Source organism: Anopheles coustani, chromosome 2, assembly GCF_943734705.1.
Source record: "Anopheles coustani chromosome 2, idAnoCousDA_361_x.2, whole genome shotgun sequence".
NCBI lineage: Eukaryota > Metazoa > Arthropoda > Insecta > Diptera > Culicidae > Anopheles > Anopheles coustani.
The window spans coordinates 22,998,421-23,024,555 of record NC_071289.1 but is presented as its reverse complement, the minus strand read 5'-3'; the positions used below and the strand labels follow the sequence as shown (position 1 = coordinate 23,024,555).

At 42.7% G+C, this 26,135-nt stretch overlaps 1 protein-coding gene across 1 annotated transcript in view; it reads left to right on the top strand.

The window, feature by feature from the left end:
• The first annotated feature begins 7,900 nt into the window (after positions 1–7,900).
• The window catches only part of LOC131263380 (protein madd-4), a 150,291-nt gene continuing 132,056 nt past the window's right edge, over positions 7,901–26,135 (top strand). The window contains exons 1-2 of the mRNA XM_058265570.1: positions 7,901–8,025; positions 8,831–10,041. The gene's annotated coding sequence lies outside the window, so the exon portion shown is untranslated. The remainder of the gene's footprint in view (positions 8,026–8,830; positions 10,042–26,135) is intronic.

Here is a 26,135-nt window from a genome sequence, read left to right as displayed (position 1 = left end):
CGAGGGAATTGGCCAATTTCGGAAGCACGAGTCCAGTCGCAGCCGGTCGGCGAACTGGCTCGAAGACGAAGTTTTGACCGAATTTTCTTCCCCACTTGCGTTGTAATTATTCAATTTCAGTTGTCCGGCGGTAGCGGTGGACCGCGATGAAGTCCGTAGTAAATTTCCATAATTCGTCTACCCGCCACCCCCACAACATGGGTGTCTCCCTTCCCTTCCCAAACTCGTACCACCGAGCTTTCTTTCTTTTTCCTTCATGGAACATTACAAAAAATGATCTTACAATCTTCCCGCTCGCGGTGGGCGCAATTCGGGGTTTTGGGGGATTTTCTCCATTTCATTCAAGCCCGGGAACACTGCCACTCCTGGGCCAGGGGAAAGTCCTGGTCCTGGGTTTCGTGGAGACAAAATCTTCATTTATTTTCATTACCATTACACCTCATAATGACTGTTATCGCGTGAAATAATTATCCTAATTAGCATAATTCAGTAGCATCTTCTCTCTCGATGCCGCGGCTGAACGGTGTACTGTACAGTACAGCTCATTTCTTAGTCTGTTACAGCGTAACGACCACGGTTTTGGTACTTTAAGGCGGAGTAGTACTGTATTTTGATACCGTTTTTGTGGTTATTACACTGCACTAGGGTTTCTTTTTGTATTGGAGGAATACGTAAATTCCTCTTAAAATTCTTCCCAGCAATACTATTTATTTTTCTCTTTTATTCTGAAGGATAAAAGCAGTGTTAAATAATATTTGTTACTTTAACCTTGTAAGTACAGTATTTAATTTGATTCATTTCACAGGTTTTGTGAAAGTGTGTGTTGTGAAGTGAAGTGAAGTTTTTTTGCTGGTTGATTCAGTATAAGTTTATATACTTGAGCATACTTTCCAAATCGTAGTGTAAAATACGTAGTACTAATTCCACTTTTCATTATACGCAGCAAAAACAAGCGTGAATCAACATCTCATCTATTTGTGCTTAGTTAATCATAAAGCCTGTTTTCTGATGCCTAACACAATAACCTGATAAACCCATTACTGTCGTCTAAATAAAATGGTTAACCAGACATGAGAAATGAGTTTCTTAAATAAAACGCAAAAATTCGCCACGCATCATCTTTTTTAGAATAATTTGAACATAAACAGTAGCACTTTTGCAGAAAAGTTCTTCGGTTGCACAACATACAGATGCAGCGATGGCTATTTTAAATTATGGATGGTTTGGTGAAAAATTATTTAATAAAATGTGTTTGCCAATCAGAGTGAGAAAGAAGGTTTCAGTAAAAATTGATATTGCAACATTTTACGCCACCTATACTAACGTGATTTAACGGACCGAACCAACCCTTCAAAACAAACAAATTAAACAATTAATCCAATTAGGTCCTGCTGCAAGTGACAGCTTGAACCGTTCACCACCACATCATGCGGGTTCATTTTATTTTGTTCCATTTTGTCTGGATCGCCATTTATTTGCTCGCCTCCATGTTCTGCCGTTTGTCAAACGGCAGTGTTTGTGTCCGAGAAGCAACAATTCACGACCGACAAAGCCCTCGAGCACTAAAATAAACACTTTAACAGCTGAATGGAAAGCCGTTGTTCTGCGCGAAAACCCCCCAAAGCAGGATGCTTCATTAATCTAAAAATAACACGGTTGTGGGAAAGACCGACGGTGGCCCTACCGGGTGGAGAAGGAGGAAAATTACTCCAAAAAGCAGTTGCACAAGTTGCAATTGCACCGTGCAAACTCGGCTTCGCCGGCCATCGACGATCTAGAACATCTGCAGAGCGCGCCCAGCGAAGCAGCTTGGCAGCTGATGTCGACTCGAGTGGGGGTTTGGCTCCACCCGAAGTTTTTCCTCGGGGTTAGGCAAAGGATTCTATTTATTCCTTCCCGTAACAGTTTTGCGGAAGAAGCGGCTTTTTTCGCTCCCCTTCCAAACTTTCTTCCGGTACCATCTATTGATAGAACGATAACCGGTGCAATGAGCATGTATGAGGCCATGATTTAGTTTTATCGCACAGTAGCAAAAAGGGAAGCGGGATGGTAAAAGGTGGGAGGTAGCGTAGGAGACAAGAGGTAGAAAAATCGACCTAAATTTTCACCCTCACGCCTTTCGCAAGAGGCCCATTTCCCACACGCCGCGTCTACCGGGCGCACACTTTCTTAGCCGTTATCCGGCGAGATACTTTTTCTCGAACCGTTTTTCTTGCGCCTTGCGGTGCGGATATGCTCTGACTTTGGTTTTCTTGCTGGCACCTCTCTTTCTTTTCCTCTTTTGTGCCCTTTTTCTCCCGTTGCCCGAATGTCAAATTTCCGTTTTATTTTTTCCCAAACATCCCACTATGCCTCCTTCAGTCCGTTAGGAAATCCATTTTCTTGAACGCGGAAGTATTTTGCCCGGTTTTTTTTTTTCTTCCAAACCCTCCACCCGGGAAGCACTTCGCGCAGGGATGTTGCTCCATTTTTCATTTCACCAATCAAACAATTCACGCTTTTCCACAGCTTCACCGTGGGATGGATTTTTCCACGTCAACCACTCGTCCAGTCACTCGCAACGGGAGCTAAACCGGTGCGTTTTGGTGAATTGTTTGTGGATTTGTGTTTGTGGTTATCGTTTATCATCGCTCCTTTCGGGCTGCCTCCGTCTTGACGGGTGCAAGAACGAATGTTCCTGTTATCGGAGAGAGTGGAAGTGTGGAAAAGCGTGTTAAAAGAGGAAAAAAACAACCCCATCTTGATCGTCCTTCCGCGAGATTATGTCAGAAGCACACGAGCGTCCGACGCTCCGATTTCTTATTGTGTGATGTTTTATTTTATTTTACTTCCTCAAAAGTTCTTCTACTTTCTCCCTTTCTTCCACTATCTTGCTCTTCTCACGAGATTTTTCTATACCGGTGCCTTCTCTGCTGCCGCAAAGTGGCAAATTAAATCGTTTCCCATCGGTTCGACGTGCTCTAGGAGCCTTCCCCTTGGGAGGTGGAAAAGAAAAACAAAGCAAGAACCATTTCCTCCACCTTGCAGACGGTCGAGAACTACGGGCACAATTGATAGAAATGATTAAGGAACTTTTGTGGCGAAAGTTTGAGCGATAAATTGCCTCGAATGTCTCGGTGTAGGTCCTGCTGTTGATAGTTCTGTTTTTAAATTTACGAATATTAGTTTCACAAAAGCAAGCTGGTACTTGTCGAAACGAACATTCTGTGCTTTTACAATTGCATAAACATTTTTAAATTCATTCAATAAGTTACTCCTAGTAAAGTGCAGAGTGTAATGTTTGCTAAACATAAATTGCAAGCCAAATTGTTGACCAATATTTTGCATCGCATGTTCAATGTCTTATCAGCAGCGTACCAGGTACATGACCTCATTTTATTCATTTTCCTAAAAACAAACCATTACAAAGTGGAAAAATCGAAATAAAGGATTCCTCTTTCCTTAAGTTTTTCTAACTTATTTAGATTATGTTGTAGATATTTTTATTATTCAATATTTACAACCTATAAGCATTCAATATTTATAGTTTATGTGCAAGTAAACCGTTTTGTACAATGTTTCACGGAAAGTTTAAGACTTTTCTACATCTTTCCAAGTTACAATTTTACATCGATCGACTGACTTGTTCCGTTTCATAAAGTTTAATACTCATGTAAATTTTCTAACTTTCGCGTGTTTCTTTTTCGTTCCATGGAGGTAGCTGGAGCTGGTGCGGCATCTTTGAAACTGCAAGTCAAACTTCATTAAAAGTATCACTTAGAAAACTTAGCAGGCCGCAATCATTCACACGCCCCTTTTGCAGCCTCCAGGAGTGCCCTCGTCCACCTGTACACTGCCAGTGTCATCTCGAAAAACTGTCCTCGACAACCTGGTAATGTTCTTGCACGGTTTCGCGTAAGTATGTAGAGTGCTTCGCAGGCAAACTGATTGTGCCATTATTTATGAGTGTAATAAAAATTAACTTTCCACCCGTTGGAAAGTTTCCACGGCCGCCAAGAAGCCGTGCATCGCCCAAGGTACTGTGCAGAAGTCGATGCTCTAGTTATGCTTCCGTGCCGCGTTATGCGTGCTTGGCCAAGATATTCCTGTGCATGGGGATCGGGAATTTAATTTTTACATCTCTCATTGCAAGTGCCCCTGTCGAGTGCACCATTGTAATGATGGCCATTAATTTTACTACAGGCTTCATTATTGATTTTAAATCCTTCCAATGCCTTCTCAGACCTTCAAAATGAAACACTCATGACGGTAACGTCGTTGTCTTAGGGGTGTAGAACCTACCCACACGAGAGCTTCTTTTCCCTAAGGATCGCTTATTTTTCCGAGAACCAAAACCAAACAGCGGATGGGTTTTGCCCACAGCGTTGTGGAAGAACTTCCCACTTCAAGCATCGTTGGATGGAAAAACCCCAATTTTGCTGAAAAACGTGTCAGAAACTTCTTCAACTCGATTGAACTTTTCTAGGGCGATGTTTTCTGAATTCGTTGTTTCCATCACTGCGGGCTGCCAAAAGGCAATACTGCTAGCTTAATTAGATTGTTTTTGGAGGAGGCGTCATACTCCCAAAGCCAACCGTAGGGAGAATGTTTCGAAGGGATCGCCCTTAATTTTCAGGCCAACAATATTGTAACTATTTAAGAAGGGGTTCTGGGTTGAACTGTTTGTTCTTAAAACTTTTGTATGATTTTTATGTTAAATTGGTTTATTTGATACAGTCTCTTGCAGTGCCCTTTTGCAAAACTGTTAAAATTCGGAATACGTCACAAAGGGATGGATTGTATGACAGAAAAACGGGAAATGTTTATCTTTGTCTATATTTTCCGATAAAGAGATCACAGAGATCCAAAACAGATGCTCAAGAAACTCATGGAATAAACTAAATAATTAACTCTAGAGTTTTTAACATGAAATAGTATGCACAGAGAAGAGTAATAGAGTGTATTTAATTTTATTCATTAGTAAAGATGCTGGTTTTAACTCTATTGGCCAACAATTTTAAATAAAAAATGTAAATGTGAACAAAACATGTTGCAAAATCAACACAATGAAGGCCTGAGATGATAATTTCGTTAGCTCCATTACCACGAAATACCAGGAACATTGACAGTTATCACATTTATTTGGTTAAAAAGATTCAATAAACAAATAAGTGGTGGTAGAAGATGTAAATGCAGTCACACCACATATTTTCACTTTAAATAACCATCAAGCATGATTCAACATTAAGCGATAGAATCACGCAATGATCACTCAAATGAGGCAGTCCTTTGCATATTCACCAATTCACACTTGCACAAACATACGCCTGAAAAACGGTAATGAAAATTTCTCGCCAAAATTCAGCGTAAGTTGAATTTAACCCTCGAGAGAAGGGGGAAAAAGTTTTCCACTGCTACGCATAGCCGAACTCGTGTCGCTGTCGGCGTGTGAGTGTTTGGATTAATTAGTGCAATGTGGGTGAAATATGCTGCAGCATATGTGTCCACCAAGCGCCTGAGCGGGAGGTCGTAGGAGGTGCTTGGAGGAAGGAAAATTTGCCGGAAAATCACCCGGTCGACCGTTTTGTTGCTGTGTTGCTTATTGCAGCTCCCAAATATTTCGGTAATTAATGAATGTGATAAATTATCCCGCCTGCTCCACCCAGAAGCACCTTGTCGCCGCTGCCGGAAAATTGCCGTGACCCTTTGACACTCTGACACGACCGCGATCGACGGGCGCGTGTCACCCCACGAAAAGAACAGATCTCGACTCGCAATCGATGACGTTTGTGTACCGAACCGGGTGCGTTTCGGAAAATGGCGCAATAAATTTCGTCTCCACTGGGGATCATCATATCGGGCTCACAAGCTAACGCATCATCCCGCCGTTGTTGGGTGGAAATGTGGGCCACCGTGAAGAGCAGCGAAGCCGTCGAGCCTGGTCACCATTCCGAAGGGCAACTTTTCGGGCGACACTGCAGCTGCACTGATTAGCGTCGGTGGCGAAAGTCACACGGCTTAGGAAAACAGAGGAGCGGAAAGAAGGGGGGGGGGGGGAGAGCCGGTTCAACAGCTGGGTACGTTCCGGGATGGATGAGACTCGTAACAATTTATCGGAAGCATGGGAGCGCCGACATTATCCAACATCATTACCATGCTGATTGTTTATGTGCCGTTTGGTGATGGAATGGGAAAAATGGGGGAAAATGCGGAAGGGTTCGCGCTCCGACGGTCATCACTGGCACCGTCTGGTGACGAATTTATGGCCTTAGCACTAGAAGGAGTTATTTTGACGAACGTAAATATTTGAATGTTCTGTGCATCATAACAATAATCGTTGGAAAGTTAATTAATTAGGTTGGGTCCTTTAAAATGGATTTACTCAAACTGACTAGCAAAATACGTTGTCACAGGTGGCATTGACAAAATCCAGACAGCATTGAAAGAAATAAGAGGAGACAAATTCCAATAACAAGTGAATTCATTAATCCCAAGAGTTCAAGGAGGATAATAAGCATTGCTCGGTTATTGGTTTAAAATCAATCCGTTTATAATGAATCTTAAAGTCTTTGATAAGCTTATATTTTTCAAGTCAACAACCTTCGATTACGTTTTGAAATCAAGCATTTGCAAGGCGTGCTTATTTGACTCCCAATATGCTTTCAAACAACACAATAATTATTTTCAAATCAAACTAAATACTTTGTAATACTTTTTTTGATTGTACTGAAAGCATAGATCGACAATCAACGCAGAATAGGATGTGTCACTAAATGCTTATTGAAATTTTAAATATCTGTCCAAAAGAAAACAAATCAACAAAAACGGTCGGCAGTTCAACAGATGATTTAAACAAAATCCACCAAAAAATTGCAAATAGAATATTTTTATTAGTGAACAGTTGAACACCTTTTGATCATTTGAACACGAAGATTATAATTTGAACATATTTTTGAAGACTTTATCAAAATGAAGAGAACTGATCATTAAAAATGGTTTGTTGGGCATTGTTTCATTATTTCAATAATTTGTTCAATAATGTACGCTATTTGATAGTGAAGAACATTTTCACGAACATGTTTTACCTTTTCTTCGTTTCATAAAACTGTACCATGCTATGGATGTTTACTCTCAAGAGATAAAAGGTTCTTATAAATAGATGAAGAATAGTCAAGCATTATAATAAAGAAGATATTTATTGGAAGAGATTTTTGAATACTCTGTAACATTAAAAAGCATTCAAGTGCCTATAGTTTCATGAAACAATGAGCTTTCAAAGAATCGAAACAATTGTTTCGTGGTTTCTTAAGAAATACCCAAATGCAGGCTGAAATGCAGGTTGCCGCTTTATGCAGTCAAATGAAGACTTCTGCAATCAACGTGATTCAACAAACTGCACGATGCACTTTGCCAGTGGATGCAGCAAGTCCAGTGTTTCTCCGTTCTGCTTCGAAAAAGGGTAACTCAAATTCCCCTCCACGGACGGGGAAGTTTGTAGCTCAAATCTCCTCCGAATCTCTTTTCGGCTCGAGCATAAAATTTTATGTTGCGCTCTTCTCTTGCCGCTCGGAAGATGCTCGCCATGCTCTCTCGCGGCTTCCCGTTCCTTCGTCATCTTTTCCATGTTCTGTGTTATGCTTCCTCGGTGCTTGCCCTTTCCTCGCCTGGTCCTCGACTGGGCTTGTCTTTGAACGAGGGCAAGCATGTTGCCAGCATCTTCTCCCTGCAGGCGCCCGTTCGAGCAGTCGCAGCATCGGCATTCGAGCAGTTGCTCTTCGTGCCGGCGTTGGTCGTGGAAGCGTCCCGTTCGGCCCACGGTCGTCGTCGTTGATTGTGGCTCGTCGCGCGAGCGATTCCGCGTTCCGGCGAGGACTTTCGGCCCTGGCGCTCGGAACGCCACGCTCCATTCGTACTCGGGACACGGTGCCGTCGGTATCGCGGGTTTTCTAGGTGGTTGCGTCGTTCTGTGCCGTTGCTGCTGGTCGCGCGTGCGTTTGTCAGTGTGCCTGTGTCTGTGCGTGCCCGTGTGCACGGCCGTGTGACAGTGTAAGTGGCGATGGGGGTGGTGGGTGGACGGGCTAGTTGGTGGGTGGATGGGTGAAGCAGTTGTTACTTGGCGCACTTAACTAATAATCTCGCCAACCGAATCGAAAAGGTGCCGAAATTGAAGGAGCTGCAAAGAATTTCCCGAAAGCTCCGTGACTGGGAAGGTCAGTTTCTCCAGGATGCAACTCGTGCTGTAATGCAGTGCAGTTTCGGTGATAGTGTTGCACTGTTGGCAGAGATGCGGTGTTGTGCAACCAACACCGGAGGTCATTCACAGTGCGCTGCTTTGATCGTTGATTTAAAACCAACACTTCAGTGAAAGAAAACACAACATTCGTTTCCTTATGTTGAACATTATCTGGCTCAACCTGGTGTGAACTCATCCACTGGCGCCAAGTCTACCGAAGTTTAATAGAAGTCCTACTCCGACAATCGTAATCCAATAGAACGCAAATGTGACATGAGAAGTGTTTGGCAGGCGAGGGGTGAAAATTGACGGATTATCCTGCGAAAAGCGGCACGAAGGCACGGGACGCAAGTTTATCCAACGAAATAGCTAAGCTTCTCCCTAGACAACTGTTATTGACGGTTGCGCAAGACCTGCTGTCCCGACACCTAAGGCGACCTTCGCCAGCTGACGATTTCCATAAATCGTTGCGTGGCCAGTGCCCATAAGGGCGAAAAGGACTCCTCCGTATTTTCCTTGTTTTTATTATAAATGTATTCCTTTGTTCCTATACTTACCCGGGTTCGATATTTATAGTGTCCACTGATCGTCTTTAATGCTCTTCCTTTGCCTCCACAGCTAAGCGCCGCGTATTTTCGTGTAAATTGTGCGAGTGGAAAAACGAAAAAGAAAAATAAAATTCTACGGGAAAAAAACCATCCAGTGTCCCATCGATTCGACCGCGAAGGAAGGCTCAATGCCGCGTGCGTGAGTGCGTGATTGCCGCCCGTAAGTGACCCGGCGGATCGGGTGCAAGCTTTCCCTTCGGTCCCGACGGTGAGCAAAGTCCGCAATTAACAGGATAATCGGCCATCGTTGCAAGTGCCCCTTCCCGAAAGAAGTGGGTGGCCGTTTGAAGTGGCCGACTTTTGCTCGCTCCTTCTGTCTCCCTCGGTCGTTTGGCCTTTCGGTGTTTCGGGTCAGATAGGATTGCGCTTCGGTGCGCGTGATCGGAAGTGGTTAAGCGGCCGGTGTTGGTGCAGTAATTGAATTAGTGCAAAAACGACACGAGTTTTTAAGTCAACCCAAGTGGAGCTTTGCGGTCCGGAATGGTTGCGTCCGCACGGTGGCAAAGGGAAATCTAATTTTGTATGAAAACAGTGTGAAATCAAAGTGAATGGTGCGCGCTTAATCTGAGGAAAACAAAAAAAAAAGAAATAACAAACTTGTCGCATTAGGCAAACAGAATAGATTCACTTAACGGTGATTTAAAGTGTCGGAGAAAAAAAACGGAAAACACGATCGCAAGCCGTGCAGGGAAATCGGTAGCAAATAAACGAGATTGAAAAGTGCACTTGAAAGGCGCAAGAAAATTGAAAAGTAAACAGAGGCGCAAAAGAAAGTAATAACAAAAAAATAAACCAAACGACCAAACGCAATAAAAACGAAACCGCGAAACGTGAAACGAAACAATCGCAGAAACAGAAAAAAAACAACGCCAAAGCCGGAGGAAAAAAGGATTACTCGAAAATATTATTCTTTCATCAGCCGGAAAGTAAAGCGAGCGAGCCAAGGATAATAAATCTCGTCCGCTCCGCCGGCACCTGATATTCCGCCCGCGACTTTGTCCCGGCCAGCAGAAGCTTTCGCCCCGGACGGTTTGCGGTTTGGCGTTTGGATTGCCGTTTATTTTGTTGTTGGTTCTTCTACCGGCGCTCCCTCTGTCTTCCGGGTTTTGTTCCGGCGTGTTCGGGTGGCGAGTGCGGAAAGGAAAAGTGCGGTCCTTGGCGGCTTTTCTTTCGGATTAAAACAAACAACGCGCAGGCAACCAAGGCCTCTATAATGATTGTGTAAGTAGGAAATGCAATATTTTTCCCTTTCTTTTTTGTATCACTGTGTTTACGATTTCAAAACGGACGGAGGACGGTGGAAAATGAAGCCGTTAGCAAGGGGTAGGGCGAAAATTCGTTATCAGCGCGCTGCTGTCGGAAATTATGCAAGACATTATTTTATGGCTTCTGCGAAACTATTTAAAACGAAAAAGGTAAAGGATGTGTGCGTTACTTTAATGAAAGGAAATTTAAGAGAAGAATAGGAAGAACTTAATATCTTTCTTATTTGAGCTCGGATTCAATTTTCCTGACCAGGCATTTTGCAGAAAATCATCAATGGTTACGCAAATGACTTGTAGCATTGGTATAAGTATCATGAAGGTATTTTAATGGTGTAAGATTTCGAAAGATGTAACATTACATCTTGCTGGCATTGCTGTAAAGTGTAAATTTTCGTTCTTTCTATCAGACTACTCTTTACTAAAAGCCTTAAAGTAAATCATTGCTTTACCAACTAGCTGCCCCTAAAATGATGACTAGCCCTCTAGAGACTCCTTATCAAAAGACGTGCAGAAATGTCTCAGAATATAAAGCATCAATAAGTCTCCCATCATTTAGCTGCTTCAGTTTAATGGATGGCTTTTATCTAACTCCTATTCACCGTGCAAAAACCTATTGTTCAAAGACAACATTTGTGTTCAAAGTGCGGTCCCTCGAGGGACCTAACATCAAGAACGACATCGTGCATTCCCCCCGAATGATGCTCATTTAAACGATTACCCATTAGTGGAAGCTTTGGTGTCGCAACAATGAAACCAGTCTTCACAAACGGTTCCAACTGTTTTATGTGACTCGAACGCAAGTCGATCGGGGAGATACTAAATCCTTTCGCAAACGAGCTTTGCAGTAAGTGGCAACTGTTTTGGGAAGCTCCAAGACGCAGGCCCTCGGTGCCTTTGGGGGCAAGGGATTTCGTACCATTTCATGGGAAAACGTGAGACTTAGTTCGGGTTTGGAATGGGATTTCAATGGACACTGCTTGATCGAAGGCAGGTGTGTGGCCATGGAAGAGCCACTCGAAGTAAGAAGGATCGTGCATCGACTGAAGTTCTCAGTTTTTCTCGCATGTCAACTTCACCAAGAATGAGTCCTCTTGGGAGCAGTACTGTATTTGATCCAATTACCCAAAGCGCCAATATCTGGGAATCTCGCCAACGTTCAACTGACTATTCGACGTTTAGTGTCATATTCTCAAAGCTGTATCAGAAGAGACAATTGAGACATCTGTTGAAGTTTGGGTAGAAAATGGTACAAAAGACATGATTTTTTATTGATTTTATGCTGGGTGGCTAAAGTTCATCTTATACCAATTACACTTTCCAAGTTTGAACTTTGAATTGAGAATGAGATCTCAGTACTTTCAGTGTTTTTGAGAAGTTTTGGGTTTTAGGTTTGTGTGAATTTGTTCCTTTAAAGGTACGGAAAAAATGTTCATGGTCAAATTGAAAACTCAACTAGAAATCGCTTTTTGCCCTCTTCTACTGCAATGTTTCAGGGCAGTTAAAGAAAAACTGTTAGTTCCTCATTCGGCTTCACAAAAACTATTAAGACTCTTGCATGGAACATAAAAAAATCAACCTCCTTTCAACCAGAACCACTTGTGAACGTAGCCCACTGGCGAACAAACCGAAGAGTAGATAAAAACAGTGAAGGAAAACTAACGCTTGCCTGCGGTCCGAACGAATGATATTTCTTTCTCCTCTATTAGCGTCGTTGGGAAGGAGGACTCCACTGGGAAAATTGGAACGGTCTTTGCATCCGGCATCTAAGAACTTGCAGACATTCCGATGTTGGCCGGCCAGCTGCACGTGTGACGTGTGCCGCAATTGAATTTTTGCCCAAGCAAAAGCTGCCACCCACCCTCCGCCACCCACATAATCTCACCGAAACTCTCCATTTTCGGCACTAATGTGCTACCCGAATTTATTACCTGGTAATTGATATTACCGGAGGAGAAGAACACAAATGAATTGTGTCCGAGCAAAATTTTTAGAACGTTGTTTGGAAAACGAAGTGTTTTCTTCGCAATCGGCTGGGTTGGGTGCGAATGAGGTTTAATAATAAGTTTTTCAAAATTCTTTTTCCGCTAAAAAGATAGAACAACATCAAGCTTGGTAAAATTTTCTTTTTTCTAATTTTTATGGACATCAAAGAATAATGTTTAACGATATGAACCATATTCTTACTAGTTTAAAAATGTTCTAAATAAAGAAACAGCAACAAGCATTAGACTTAAGTTAGCCTTGCCTTTATTTGCTACTGCAAGGCGCAAACAGTTTTTATTGTACTCGTATTGAATTCGCCTTTTTACTGAATGCTCTTAATTTTTATTATAATTTTTTAACTTTAATAATAATTTGTTATAAGTTATGTCGAGTGTATGTTAAACGGTTGATATTTAAACTACAATTCAAAAGATAACTTAATAAATTTAATATAGTCTGTTGAAAATGAATTCAAAACGGCAATAAGCAATATTGAAAAACAAAACATTTTATTGTTTTCTAAAATGTTGGCGAATCCTCCAATTCAAATAGGATTCATATAAAAACAGAAAACAAAGCAAGTGATTAAATCGGTAACCAGAGCGCTGGAAAATGGGATGAAAAGGCGGCTCGAAGGCACTTAAATATGCCGGCAAAAGTCTTACAAGGAACCCACCATCTCGAGAAGCAATTTATCAGTTCATTATTGTACACACTTGGAAACTATGACGGGGCAATTACATTTAAATTCATTGCACCTAAATAATTGAGCAGCCAGCAGCAGCGCCATCGAGTGGCAGCCCGGCATTTCGCTCATTTTCCGCTGAGCGGCACGGAGAAACGGGCCCAGCAGCGGGGGCGACGGCAGTAGCGGCGACCGTTGTACTCGTTCTTATGCCGGGAAACTTGGTAAGGCTAGGCTCCATTGCTTGCCACCGCGCGACTTTCGGCGAACGCGGTGCAAAATGGCGGAACGGCCGGTGAATTATGGCTTCTTGAGCTTCGACATTGCTGCACGGTTGCTCCATTACCTAAACATCCTGCCGGCTGAGACGGTTCGGGTGGAAATGCAGGTGCATTGCACCGACCCAAAAGGAGAACCGTGGCCGGGCCGAACAAGAGTACGCTTTCCCGCAATTGCATTCGGCACGGTTTCTACCAAACGACCTTCTCGAACGACGTCCGAAAAGTGCCCGGACATAGCCTAGGGCGAGGACTATTACGAACCGAGGGCGCTTTCCTCGAAGTCGACTCTTGGCTGCCATGGTTTTCGTTCGCTCGCTCCGGATCGCCGGCAGTTTATTAGATCGTTTATTAAACGGCCAAAAGCTGTTGTTGTCGGCCATCGCGCTCTCGGGAGGACCCTCTTGCCGGGATGGAAAACAGCCAAATGAAAATGAAACGAATTCGTACTACGAAAGACGGGGTGGTCAAGGTGACCGCAGTTGGGCGAGGGAAAATTGAATTCTCACCTTTGTTCGGATTTTTACGATGGCCGAGGGTTTTCCGAGCAAATTGAAAAACACGGTAGGGTAGGAGGTACGGACTGCTCGGGAGCATTTGTTCTTGTTCTAACCACAATGAACAATTAATTCGCCTCTATTGGGGAGGGAGAACCAGCAGTGGGGCTGGATGATGGAGGGCCGTTTGGTTTTATCGTGCGCTCGGTTTCTTGGGCCAGCGAGAGCCGAATTGAACCATCGTCAGGCAATTAAAATATTTATTGTAGGTATTATTTTTCCTATCGCCTAATGGATGCCCTCGTCGACTCTAATTAATATGCTTCGATGCATTTGGCACAGCATTTAAATGGCATTTATGTGATTTATCATCAAACAGCAAGGTCCTCAAAAGAAAAACAAAATCTCTTTTTTATGTTTGACAAGTGTACTACTCTAGTATTTTCAGCAAAATAAGCCGTTTATTAAATAATTGAATGTATCAACGAAGTTGAATATGTTTCTTTCGTCTATTGCACTTTTTTTGTATTTCTCATTGACAAGGTTTTTTATAACATTGAAAAGTATTTATTTGAAGTTAACCTCTAATTTTTATCTCAAAAAACGATTGCATCTTCTAAAAAACATTGGATTAGGTATTCAGTTCAAATTTCAAATTTATCTTTAGTAAAAGGACTGATATGCTAGCTGGATAGGAAACAAGAATAATTTTTCATGGTTTTTATTAGATATGGAAGATCCATTTGAAATTAATCCGTCTTATCTGATCTGACTTTGGAGAAAGTGTAATAATTAAATCATTCTTATTTTTTAATCAGCTATAGCTCCTTGTTTTGTTCGTAAGTAAATGCGAATTAGTTAAACTAATCTTGAAAAAAAACTTAATATGTCACGTCACATCTCAAAAACTTGACTCAAACTTATCGAAAATATCTCACAAACAGACATTAGAGCCACAAATCTCTACAAACACACCCTCGATTGTTTGTGAACAAACAGGAACAAGGAATTAATATTTTAAACCCAAAGCTTATCTATTCAATTTGAAGGACAAGATAAGCGGTGTCTTTCGTATCAAAACGGATCACCTCTTTCAAGTAAAACAAATCAGGATCAAACATTCATTTGAAGACCTCTGTCGAAACGAAGCTCGGCATTCAGCGCGCCTTTGGCATGATGCAAAATTTATTGACCAAGCCAACCGGTGGCCAATTTGCGGACCGTCCGTAAGGTCCCGCGACCGGGCTTTGGTGAGTAATCCCGTTTAAATTTCAAAATAACGATCAAATTACTACGCCCGGGTCGTGCCCCGTGTCGGGTAGCGAAAGCCGGGGAAACGCCGTCCATTTCGGGCCATAAATTATCGGCAGAAGGGTCCCGGTGCATGGGAAGGGCGAGTATGCGGTATGCGAGTAACGCAGGAAACCATTTTGCCAAAACCATAACCTCACTTACTGCGACTAAACAAACTGAAGGCAGCCAGAAGCCACCATTCGACATTTCGGACGGAGCGGAAAGCGATATCGGGCTGCTTTCGACTCAACGCGCGCGACCGGTTGGTGGGAAAATCTGGCAAAACGAATCCGCCACGACCGGGCCCTATCTTTCTTCCCAACTCTTCCGCCAGCCTGTCCTCCGACCGGACATCGGCAAATCGGCAAACGGAACGGAGGTTAGCTTAGGCGCTGGAACACGGACGGTTCGCCGATGCAGGTGCGGCCGGCTAGAGATGGATGGCACGTGGCATGGATTTCGCAACGTCGGCCCTGTACGATGTGGCTGGCAGCACTGGCCGGAAAACCCGGGCGCCGCACGTGAAACTCGATCGTTTTTGCGCAGCGAAATGGTTGTCGGAAGCCCGAAAGTACACGTTTATGACATGCGGAAAATCAATATTTGCCCCGGGACCAGCTAGGGGGTGGGTGGGTACGCCTGAGGCTCTAAATGGGTGGCGAGGGAGGGGGGCTGTTTTGATTTCGTTCAGTCAAAATGGCAACCGCGGTGTTGGTGCGGGCAGTAGACCTACCGTCGCGTTCAGCGGCCCGGGGGGCTCGGAACGAGTTTGAGTTTTCGAAATCGAACACAGACGAGACACGATTTCCCTGGCTGGTCCGTGTATGGGGTTGAAAAAGGCGAGTATATGTGTATGCGTGTGTGTGTGTGTGTGTGTGTGTATGTATGAGGTTGTAAGGACCTGGGACAGGCTTTAAGCAAATTTATAGTCGCAGGTTAATTGGCACGAATAAAGTTTTCCACCGCCAGGAACTTTCGGAAGTCGTCTAGCGATATTTTTCGACAAAATCGTGGGCGCCCAACCCTTCACTTTCCGTTCTTCAGTGCTCGCGTAACACTTCTCGAGGTACCGCAATGGAAAGGAAAATACTATCATATCGCTACCGGTTATGGCTGATTGCTTTTTTCCGGTTGAACTGATTCCTTTTGATCGAGAGCGGTCGTAACTGGCAGGTAGCGCATTTTACCAAGTCACCGCGTTGGGGAGCTGAAACAAAGTAGAATCGTGCCAACTACATGGCTCGAGTGGTAATGCGTGGATGTTATTTGAACATTTTGGTGTTTGTTTTCGGGGTATTATCAGCAGTGTTTTCAATTATACCAAGAACACATATTTTCGGAAATTACAAATAAAATTTAACTAATCGAAGTTATTCTATGAAATAAAAGAATTATTGTGAAGAAAATTGAAGGCATCTTCTAAAAAATTATAACTTCATTTAAAATGGTATAAAGGTTACAAATAATACATAGCGAATAATAATGCGTAGATTAGTTAGACATAACTCTTTGTAGTACATGGAAAATATTATTCAATCCATCGTTATTTGTAACCAGCATGAATGCATGAAAATATTATATACTGAGCAGATATAAGATTTGTGCCTACTTTAAAGAACGGCATACAAGTATTGAATATACTTTTACCATATGCGTGATAATATTTGCATGCTTCAATGATTTAAAGATTTAAACAATTTTTTATTATTTTTATATATTTCTTTTTGATTCCGATTTATTTTTTTTATATTTCTTTTTGATTCCGATGGGAAATGTTTCTCATGGTCTTCGACGATGCTAAAAAATTTATCAAGAGATCAAAGTTAGGATGAAAAACCAATGTGAAATAAAAACGATGCAACGCTAAGGACGCATTCGCATTCCCCCTTTTCTTTATGTTTGCAATTGAAAAATTGCACCTGCATTGGTTATTTAAGCTGTGATTCGTTTAGTTGATATGTTTCATTTGCATAAAGATACTTAAGCTGGTGACCAATTAAGCGAAGGTCATCTTTTTCTTCTTCTTGGCGTAACGACCTCTTGGACGTGCCTGCCCGTTAAGGGCTTGCGAGACTTGTTTCCTGTTGTACGTGGATAGTCAGTCCTCTCGTACAGGGGATGGTCCGGTCTCGGTTGGGATTCGAGCCCACGCCGTCGAGGTGGTGAGCCCCGCCGCTCATGGGCCGATTTTCTAACCAACGCTACCGCTGAATACTCGTTCGTAATTTGAATCTTACTTCTTATTTTCATGTCTCATTTCTTTTTTCTTGCTTTTGATTTTTGATCTCATTTTTCTTGCGTTTGACTTGCCAAATCATTTACCGTGCCTAAGTTTACAGTATGCGTTACATATGTGCATTAAAAACGCCAGTTGTGTTAACTGTTAGAACTGCGGTACCATTACACCTCGCTTAGAAGCGATAAAGTATGTTATAATATACAATCACTCGATAAAACAATCTTGCAAATTATATAAAACTGAATCTTTTTTGAATGCGTTAGATAAAAAAGAATGAACTTATTGCATTGAATAATTCAACTTACTATGTTTAAAACATTTTATTAATTTTACCATTAGTTATCAAGTTCCAACTAGGCTCCGTCAAGTTTCTCGTTCGAACAGCCATCGTATGCTTTCACTGGGTCAAAGTTTGGGGTTTTAATGCATTTCGCAAACATCCTTTCTTGCTGATTCTTCCATGTGCAATCAAATGGATTATTGTTCATGAACAAAGTATCAACGTTTTGTGATACTGTATGTATATCAAGCTTGCTAATCAGGTTATTATTGATTATTCAGGTCAGTGCTTGATAAATTATTTAGACCGAGACTTAACTCTACCAAATGCTTAAGCTTCGCCACGGATCGTATGTGAAAGTGTGTAAAACGGTTTCTAATCATAATAAGGGTTTCAAGTTGAGATAACCTCTCTAGACACCGTGGCACATCTGATAACCTGTTTTAATCAATGAACAAAATCCTCAGCAAAGGTGTTTTTTATTGGCAAAAGTCTAAACGAGTGAGAACGTTTCCGGTTAGTCTTAAAGACGATAGCGAAGAGCTAGTAAAACGCCCAACCACTAGTTCGATTACATTTCTCCTAAATGTAGCCCATCGCAACCGAGAGCACAAACTAAAGAGCTCCAAATTAAGTACTTGAATATGATTTTCATCTAACACAATATGATCCATCTGCGGATTACAAGGAACCTTTGAACTATTTATGATGTAGCGAATCTTATTTTTCTTTAGCTTTAACGTTTTCAGAGAATGCATTGAACAGAACGGAGCCAAGTCCAACGTCACGATCGGACTCTCGTATATAACGATCACTGTAGCAGCGTGTAAGTTGCGAAATGTTGAAGGTATTTCCTTTAGAAAGCTGGACAATATTACCAGGTTGATCAAACGATTATTTTCCTCAATTTCGATGCTTCTTAGGCGTGAATTCAAGACTTGTAGACGTAGCAAGTTGCATTGTTTGGGGAGCATTATTTCCTGCACGATTGGCGAGTTTTCGATATTTATGTTTTCCACGAACTGACCAATGTTGTTCAGAAACTCGTTAGTAACAACAATTGATCGTAAGTTTACGAATTTCACCACGATATTACTAGATGTAGGCAAATGTCGAAACATCCACGTTCCATCCTTTTGAGGCTTCAGGTTTTCGATTACGCACGTGTATTGACACTCCATTCGAAAGGCTGCGACCATGCTAAAGTAAGACACTAATTGGAGCCATCTGTAATGAAACAAGTGTTTTAACTGGACATGCTTGCAACTATTCGTGTTTTCATTGCAACCTATATAAAATATGGATGAAGGGTTCATTGTGAGTCGAATGTGTAAGCAAAACTGAATGAGTTTCTACACCTTGTGGGTAGAATTACCTCTTTTTCGTAGAGTACGTAGACATTGGGTCATAGTCATTAATTGAAAAATATTTTTTATGAGATTGCTCCATGACATTAAATAACAATTTTCAACCTTAGCTACCACCAATCATAACTCACAACTACAAACAATTCCACCATCAGTTTGATTTCATATTGTTAACTGACTTGAATATGGCTCTAAAATCTCTTGCACACATGAGCAATGCCTGCCAAGCTAATACCAAAGTAATACTTGACAACCTCTGTTTTTCTACCAAAATAGCTTGCCTTGGTATTGCTCATGTGTGAAGTATCACCGCAAGTTGTCGACAAGTTGTCGACGACAACATTTGAGGGTATTACAATTGGGAGCGCGGAAACGATACACTTCTCGACACTGCCCCATACAAAAGGTAAACAACACTTTGAAAAAAGCGAAAAAATGGCTGGCCGTCTCGACGATCCAAAACGACGCCACCTACGTGTCGAGACGATGCGCGGAAACGAAACGACGCGGCTAGCCATTTTTTCGCTTTTTTCAAAGGTGTTGTTTACCTTTTGTATGGGACCGCGACGAGAAATCTGACAGTTCGGATCGTTTCCGCGCTCCCAATTAAAATACCCTCAATTGTTTCAAATTCTATTCGATACTCATTTGTTCATTAAAAATAAACAACACCAGTTGTGTTTGAATGCGAATGGTTGTTTACGCTTGGTAGACTGGTTTGTTTACCTTTTCTGTAGTAGGCCCCGGTAGCAAAATCATCATGCTCTCTCGTTCTGTCCAATTGACAATTGATACCAACAGAACGAGAGACCATGATGATTTTGCCACCGGGGAGGTAATATTGAATTGTCAAACATTGGTGAGGTTGCAACCAAAAGTTTTTGGTTGAGCAAGATTTGGTTGAAAATGTTTTCGACAGATGGCGATACCATAGAATCTGCATATTGGCAATGAACGTTGGCGCCAACATTGTTCATGTGTGCAAGAGTTTTAACAAGTAGCGTGTGCACAGGGTGGTTTAAGTTCTCATGACGCGTACTAACAATACCTTACCATTTTCTAATAAAATCGAATCAAAAAGCAGTTAACATTCACCGCAGTGAATCTAAAATTATAAAACGACCAACCAGTCCAATGGTTGGCAACAAACGATTGCTTTCTGTCACGGAGAAGTTTTTATTTTTGTAGAAATGAAAAGAATAATTCTCATCTCGTACTTGCTCGCTTACAGTGATAGGAACTGAGAAGGTTTTGGTATCATAGTTCTTCGCGTAGCACTTTTAAAGTATCTGGTAGGTTCGACAAAGGAAGAAAACTCTATTGCCAACAGGCTAACACGTTATAGCCTTGTTACCAAAACTGCGCTATTTGTACTCCACAAGGGGTTTAATGGATAAGTTGGTTTGGTAGAAACACGGCAAACACAATTATAACAATAAAATACAATATATTGCCCCTTGTTGTGTTCCTATGCTCTTGCCAAATTTATCGCAGTACGTTTATTGATGCTCGTTTTTCATTTGAGGCTAATTTTTTCTTTTTCCATTTTCATTCTTGCTTTTGACTTCTGCAAATCATTTACCGTGCCTAAGCATATATGCATTAATAATACTAATTATTGAGGGTATTATGATCCAGTTCCGCGTTATTGCTCGAAAGTTTCCGCATATTTGCTCGAAAAGCAACCTGGGTATTAATACAAGTATTCCAAGGTATATAAATATATAGTTTTTAACCATTTTCGAGCACTTTGATTTTTAATCAATTTTCAAAACGATCGAGTTATTGGTGTTTTTTATACTAAAAGAAAATAAACAACTGATTACAAATGAAATGGAGTTACAACTATTTTCAACTTACATTTTGCTACTTTGATTCTTTTTCCCTTCCATTATTTTTCAACGGATCACTGGATCAGATTCAACGCATTAATGATTTTTGTGGAATATCGTACGATGCATACCAGGTAATGGGGAAATTCCATCAAAATGTCAAGGAGCTACAATCAAGGTTGCCTTAAACATATTTTCTGTTTTGAATTTTGTATGTAGCTCAGAATGTTTTTTCTTCTTTTGAATGAAAATTGAATTGTTGTCATAGTGTAATATGACAAACGCTTTATTATCGTAATGCGTCTGCATTTTTGTTAAGAAACAAATTGTAAATTGTGAATGCTAATTGAAAATGGCTAAATAAATCAAAGTGACTTGTCAAAACACAACGTTGATATGAAAAGTGCATCCTGAATTATCATGTTCTTGGTAAATACCATCGCACGACATCCCCTAGTGGTACAAGGCCTCTCTCCGAAGAGAGTTTGTGTGACCGGAAGGCGGTATATTATAGATCGGTGGTCACACCTGTGGCGTGGTGTTTCCTCGCGCTACCGCTGCGCCATGGGCACCGCCATATTTATTTTTACAATTGAAAAATTTACACCTGAATTGATATTTTAATTTTTTATTCGTTTGATTGATGTGTTTTAGATGCCTTTATATGCATAAAGGCACTTAAGATGGTGATCAACTAAGTGATGGTTATATCACTGATCTTTTTCTCATGATTTATTATTTTAGTTTAACTAAGTAGAGATTTTCGATGATGTAAGTAAATTCGGTGAATTGCTTATACATGGAAAACAAGAACGAATTTAATTAGTTGAACGGTTTGCGCGAATGATTTCGATTCAATCTAGTTCCCTGTCGGCTAACGTCCTCTAAACTCCCACGAAAAAAAAATGCCTGAGGCACGAAAGTCACCCTTCCGGTTGTGCAAACTCTGCATCCCTGACTCACCGAAGAGGTCACCGGAAGCAGCGCAGGATTGTTTCACTTTGCTTTCAAAACTGCTGTCTCTTTGCCAAATGACTAGGCGTGAGTCAACGCTTTCGCAACGGAGGGCGGTGCAAAAAAGCAACCGATTGCTTGCGACCATTCGAACCCATCATGCGCTGACGATGCGCTCGCTGTGGCCTGTTTGCACACATGAACATAATGACCGAACAACTTCATCATCATCGGGCGCACATTTGGCGCACGTGCTGCATCGGCAGAGCAAAGGGGCGCACGATTGCATCATCACGATACTGCGCGCTTAATAGCCGGTTGCATTTTTCCTCTGCAGCATTTCGCACTCGATCAACCGTACGCGCCCGAAGTTTTCCCGGGGTAGGTTATCCCATTTTTTTTTTCTCTGCCGTTACTCTCCTCCAGGTCGCCAGGCAGTAGTGAAGTTTCAATTTTGGTAGCATGTTAGAAAAGGGCTTTGTGTACCCGTTTTTTTTTTCAAGGAAACCCGCTCAATTTTTGCTTCCTCGTGTACCGATTTCCTCGGTGCTGTTGAAAGGCGTGTGCTTCGCCCGAACCGCCGGGCAAAAAACTGCAAACACAATAAATGGAACCGAAATCAACAAAGATCAAGCGCAGGAAGCGAATGGGAGAAGAGAAAACAAAAATGAAAAAAACGTGGTTGAAAAAGGAAACCGTTGCCAACGACACATGCACACAAAACTGAAAACGACTGAAAACAGGGCTAAGCTTCCGGCGAGTCATTGCCAACTGTTAGTTTTCCCACTCCCCCGGGGGGTTCCTGATTTTTCCGGCGAGTTGGGGTGAGAAAAGCGGTCGCTGACCACGTTCGAACGCAAGGCGGCATCCGAAAAGCCGAAAATTGTTTAGTTAAAGTGGTCGAAAATTTTCCAGCATTTTCAGTTCGAATCAGTGGAGATTGGATGGAATGGAAGGGGGTGGAGTTAGGAGAGGGGGGGGGGGGGGGATGAGTTTTCCACTGCATGCAGGCATGTCGGTTGCAACAAATACTAACACTGCGCTTTTCCCTGCAGCTGGGAAGGAAATTACGGACGAAACGGTGATGAATGTGTACAGCAAGAAAGCGAAAGGGAGCGAATGAGGTACGGTGCTGTTTTACCAACTTCCCCACCCGCGGAGGGTTTGTTTTCCCACCTCCCTGCACACCCCGCGTAAACAAGTTCGTTGTCGAATCCTTGCAAGTTCGCTTGAACCAACTTACGCCGTGGTTCGGACGCTCGGTCAGTTCGCTGACCAGCGTTTCGGCTCTGCCGCCGAATATCCATACCCAACGTGACTCCTGCTCCTAAGACCAACCCTCTTCCTCCCTTCCCATCATCCGTTCCCGTTGGTAATGGTTGTCATGTTGAGCGCTTTTCGCTTGGCATTACTCCAATCGCAAGAAAACGCTTTTTTTAATCATCTCAAAGTTTTATCAAGCGTTCCCGCTGAGAGTTTGGGTCTTTCGTTTTCCCAGCATCCTTTCGGCAGGGCCATATACGCATTCAGTCGGTTGATTTTCCACAACCTTCGTTCGCACACTTTCCCATTCAGCCCGCACCCGAACGCGGTTTTCCTATTTTATTATATAGTTTTTTTATTCGACTCCTTTTTTTGTTGCTAGAACACTTCCACCCAAACGTTACCAAATTGTTTCTCAACGGCCATTGCTGGATTTCCAGTCCCTCGCGCTCGACTCACTCCTTTACAGGCTATACTTGCGCTCACTTATCCCTCCCTTCCGGCTCCACCTTTCTCAGTATTCTCGCTATCGGCATGCTCGCCTATGCGATCTCTCGGTTGCTAGACAGTTGCGTCGAACTTTCCAGTCTTAGACGAGAGGAAGAGGGATGAACTAAGCTTTTCTTGTCTGCAAAGATTCGTCCACCAAGTTCTCCACTTTTTACTTCTGTCGATCAGGTTTCTCTCGTCCATACAGTGAGGCAAAGTTAAACTTGAACATCTTAAATTTGCATAGTAAGTTTGCATACAATATTATGAAAATAATTATAGTACAAGTTCATTCGAACTTCCAAAGAAGCTCAACTTGCGCTAGCAAATACTGTTGATCAGTCATATAGAATCTCAATCTGTGTCAAAATGATCCTTGAAATGAAATGATATGAAATGAAATGATGAGCTGAAATTGTTCTAAAGTCCTGGATGATCAGGTCTAATAATTTTGATCTATTTAGGGCCAGCATATGTAAAGAAATTTAGTACTTTTACAAAAGAATTAGTCGTATCTAGGAATAAAAAACCATGCGGAAATTGTACCGGAAAAGGTATCTGTTCTGCATATTAAGTTCGGATAATCTCTCTTTACATTCTTATAAATATACATATATTGACCCCAAATAGAAATCATTTTCCGTAACCGAAATAGGTAATAGTTACAATTTAAGGTGTCTCGTTTTGTCTGTAAGCCACTGTAGGGATGTGTATACCCTTTACGGCCATGTGGAAACGTGTATCCATTCGCTTCAATCCTCAAACCACTACCCGAAAATCATTCGCCTGATAATTTTGTTTCCGTTTCTTTTTCTCTGATTTCCACACTCTGGCGTTAGCGCTCAATAGCCTCCCTTCCAGAGCTTTTTTTTCGCTTTATTTTACTAGAGGCTTCCCCTCTCGGCCCCACCGCACCAAACGATAAAAATGTGGACGCGGAAAATAGTACGTGGCACGGATGTCCTTACACGACCGGCGTTAAGCTTTCCCGTGGCTACTAGACGCCAAAGCGAGCAACGACAATGGGATGGAGAGAGAGAGAGAGAGAGAGAGAAAGAGTGAGTGAGAGCGGAAAAACGCCGATTGTGTGTGTGTGTGTGTGTGTGTTTGGTGGCAATGGAGCGAGCGGGTGGTGGGAAAACAGAAAGATAGAGAGAGAGAGAGGGTGAAAAATCGCGCGAGTAGTCGCTTTTCGGCTTGGCGCCACGGCGTCCCGGAGACATAAAGTAGATCGTTACAGACGCGCACGCCGCACAAGCTCGTCCCAATCCATGTGAGTGAACTTTTTCACATTTTTCCTCCGCCGTCGAGGGTAAAAAAGCGGGAGGGTGGGAAAGCGGTTGGTGCGCTTTTCCTCCGACATGAAACCCCGTGGAGGTTCGCTTTGGTACGCGACGACGGCGCGTGCTTTTTTTTGTGTGAAATAAAACGCGCAGACCATTGGCGCGATTGGGATAGAAAGGAGAAACAAGATGGAACCTAAACGAGAAGAAAAAAAAACCTTGCAAGGATCCGAAACCGAATCCCATGCAGCGACATCGGAGGGGTGACCGAGGGCCAAAGGGTTGCCGCCGTTGCGGAGATGCAGCAAGCATAAATTTACTCTAGTCGCTCGACTGACGCTTCCGATGGCTTTCCGCGAAGGGCCTGGCTTCCAACGATGTGGTGTGGGGAGAGGGGGGACGTGCAGACGACATGTACACACCCCTCGGCGGACTGGAAAATCTCCTCCCATGGCCGGCGGGGGTGAGGAAGCGGCGGGGAAAGTTTGGCAATTCGGCGAACGGTTGATTTATCCGATAAGGAACTCTAGTAGCCCCCAGAACTGCGAGCGATTTTCCCGGAGGAAAAGCTCGGCCGATGGCGACAGAAGGCCACTCGGAAGGCGCGCAAAACGCCAGAACCGATTTGCGTCTCGGTTTTTCCCTCGGTCCTTGGGGGATTGGTTTCATGCGGGTGTCAAGTATCCGTGTGGAGGTAATGGCGATCCACCGAGTCAAACCCATCTGACCTCCATTCGATGATTGGAAAATGCGGGTTGCGGGCGTGCGGATCGATTGCGGAAAGATGATTATTTTTTATCCCCTTTCCCCTTCCCCGTGCGGGTCGGCGACTCTTAAGAATTGATTTTTCCAGGTTTTGTTTTCCATTGGCCTGCGGTTGCTGGGGGAAAAAAAAGATACGTGTTCGCCTATCTTCACCTTTGCCGCATTGTTTTTCCCTATCTGGAAGCACATTTTTGTGCGCCTTTTTTGCGTTAGGCTTTTTTGTTCCTCCTCCTCAATTTACATTCTTTATGTTCCCTTTTGTTTTTGATCGCCTTCGAATGAAGAAGCAACGAACCCCTTTTTTTCCCTGACGGCTCTTCATCACGAGCGACTTCCAGAAAGCAGTGGCAGAAAAAGAAACGATGGATGGACTGGAAAACTGGATCATCCCCAACGTCGTCGTCGGTGGCCAAAATTCTCCCACCCACCGGTGGTAGTGGGACATACCGTAAACATAAAACATCCGTGCGGGATTATGTTTCGCTTTATGACTCAATTGCACAATAAATTTTGCAACCATAAATACACGGTTCCCGGGAACTCCACCGCTTTATGGTGTATGGCGTGCGAAAGGATGGTTTATCATTTGCGGTTGTGTACGGTGGGATGGTATGTGTACAAAAGGAAGGAAGGGAACCACAACCGAAAAGAAAAACCAGGGGATGAGCAGGCGCTAACCGAGCAAAACAAAAAAAAAGAGAACACAAAATACAAGGATGCGAAAAAGTGTCCAATTGGGTACAAAGCGTGGAAAACTGGTTCAACGCGGTGGGATTCACACTAAAGTATCCGATTGGACGTTCTGCAAAAAAAAAAAGAAACAGAAAACAAACAGAGAAGCA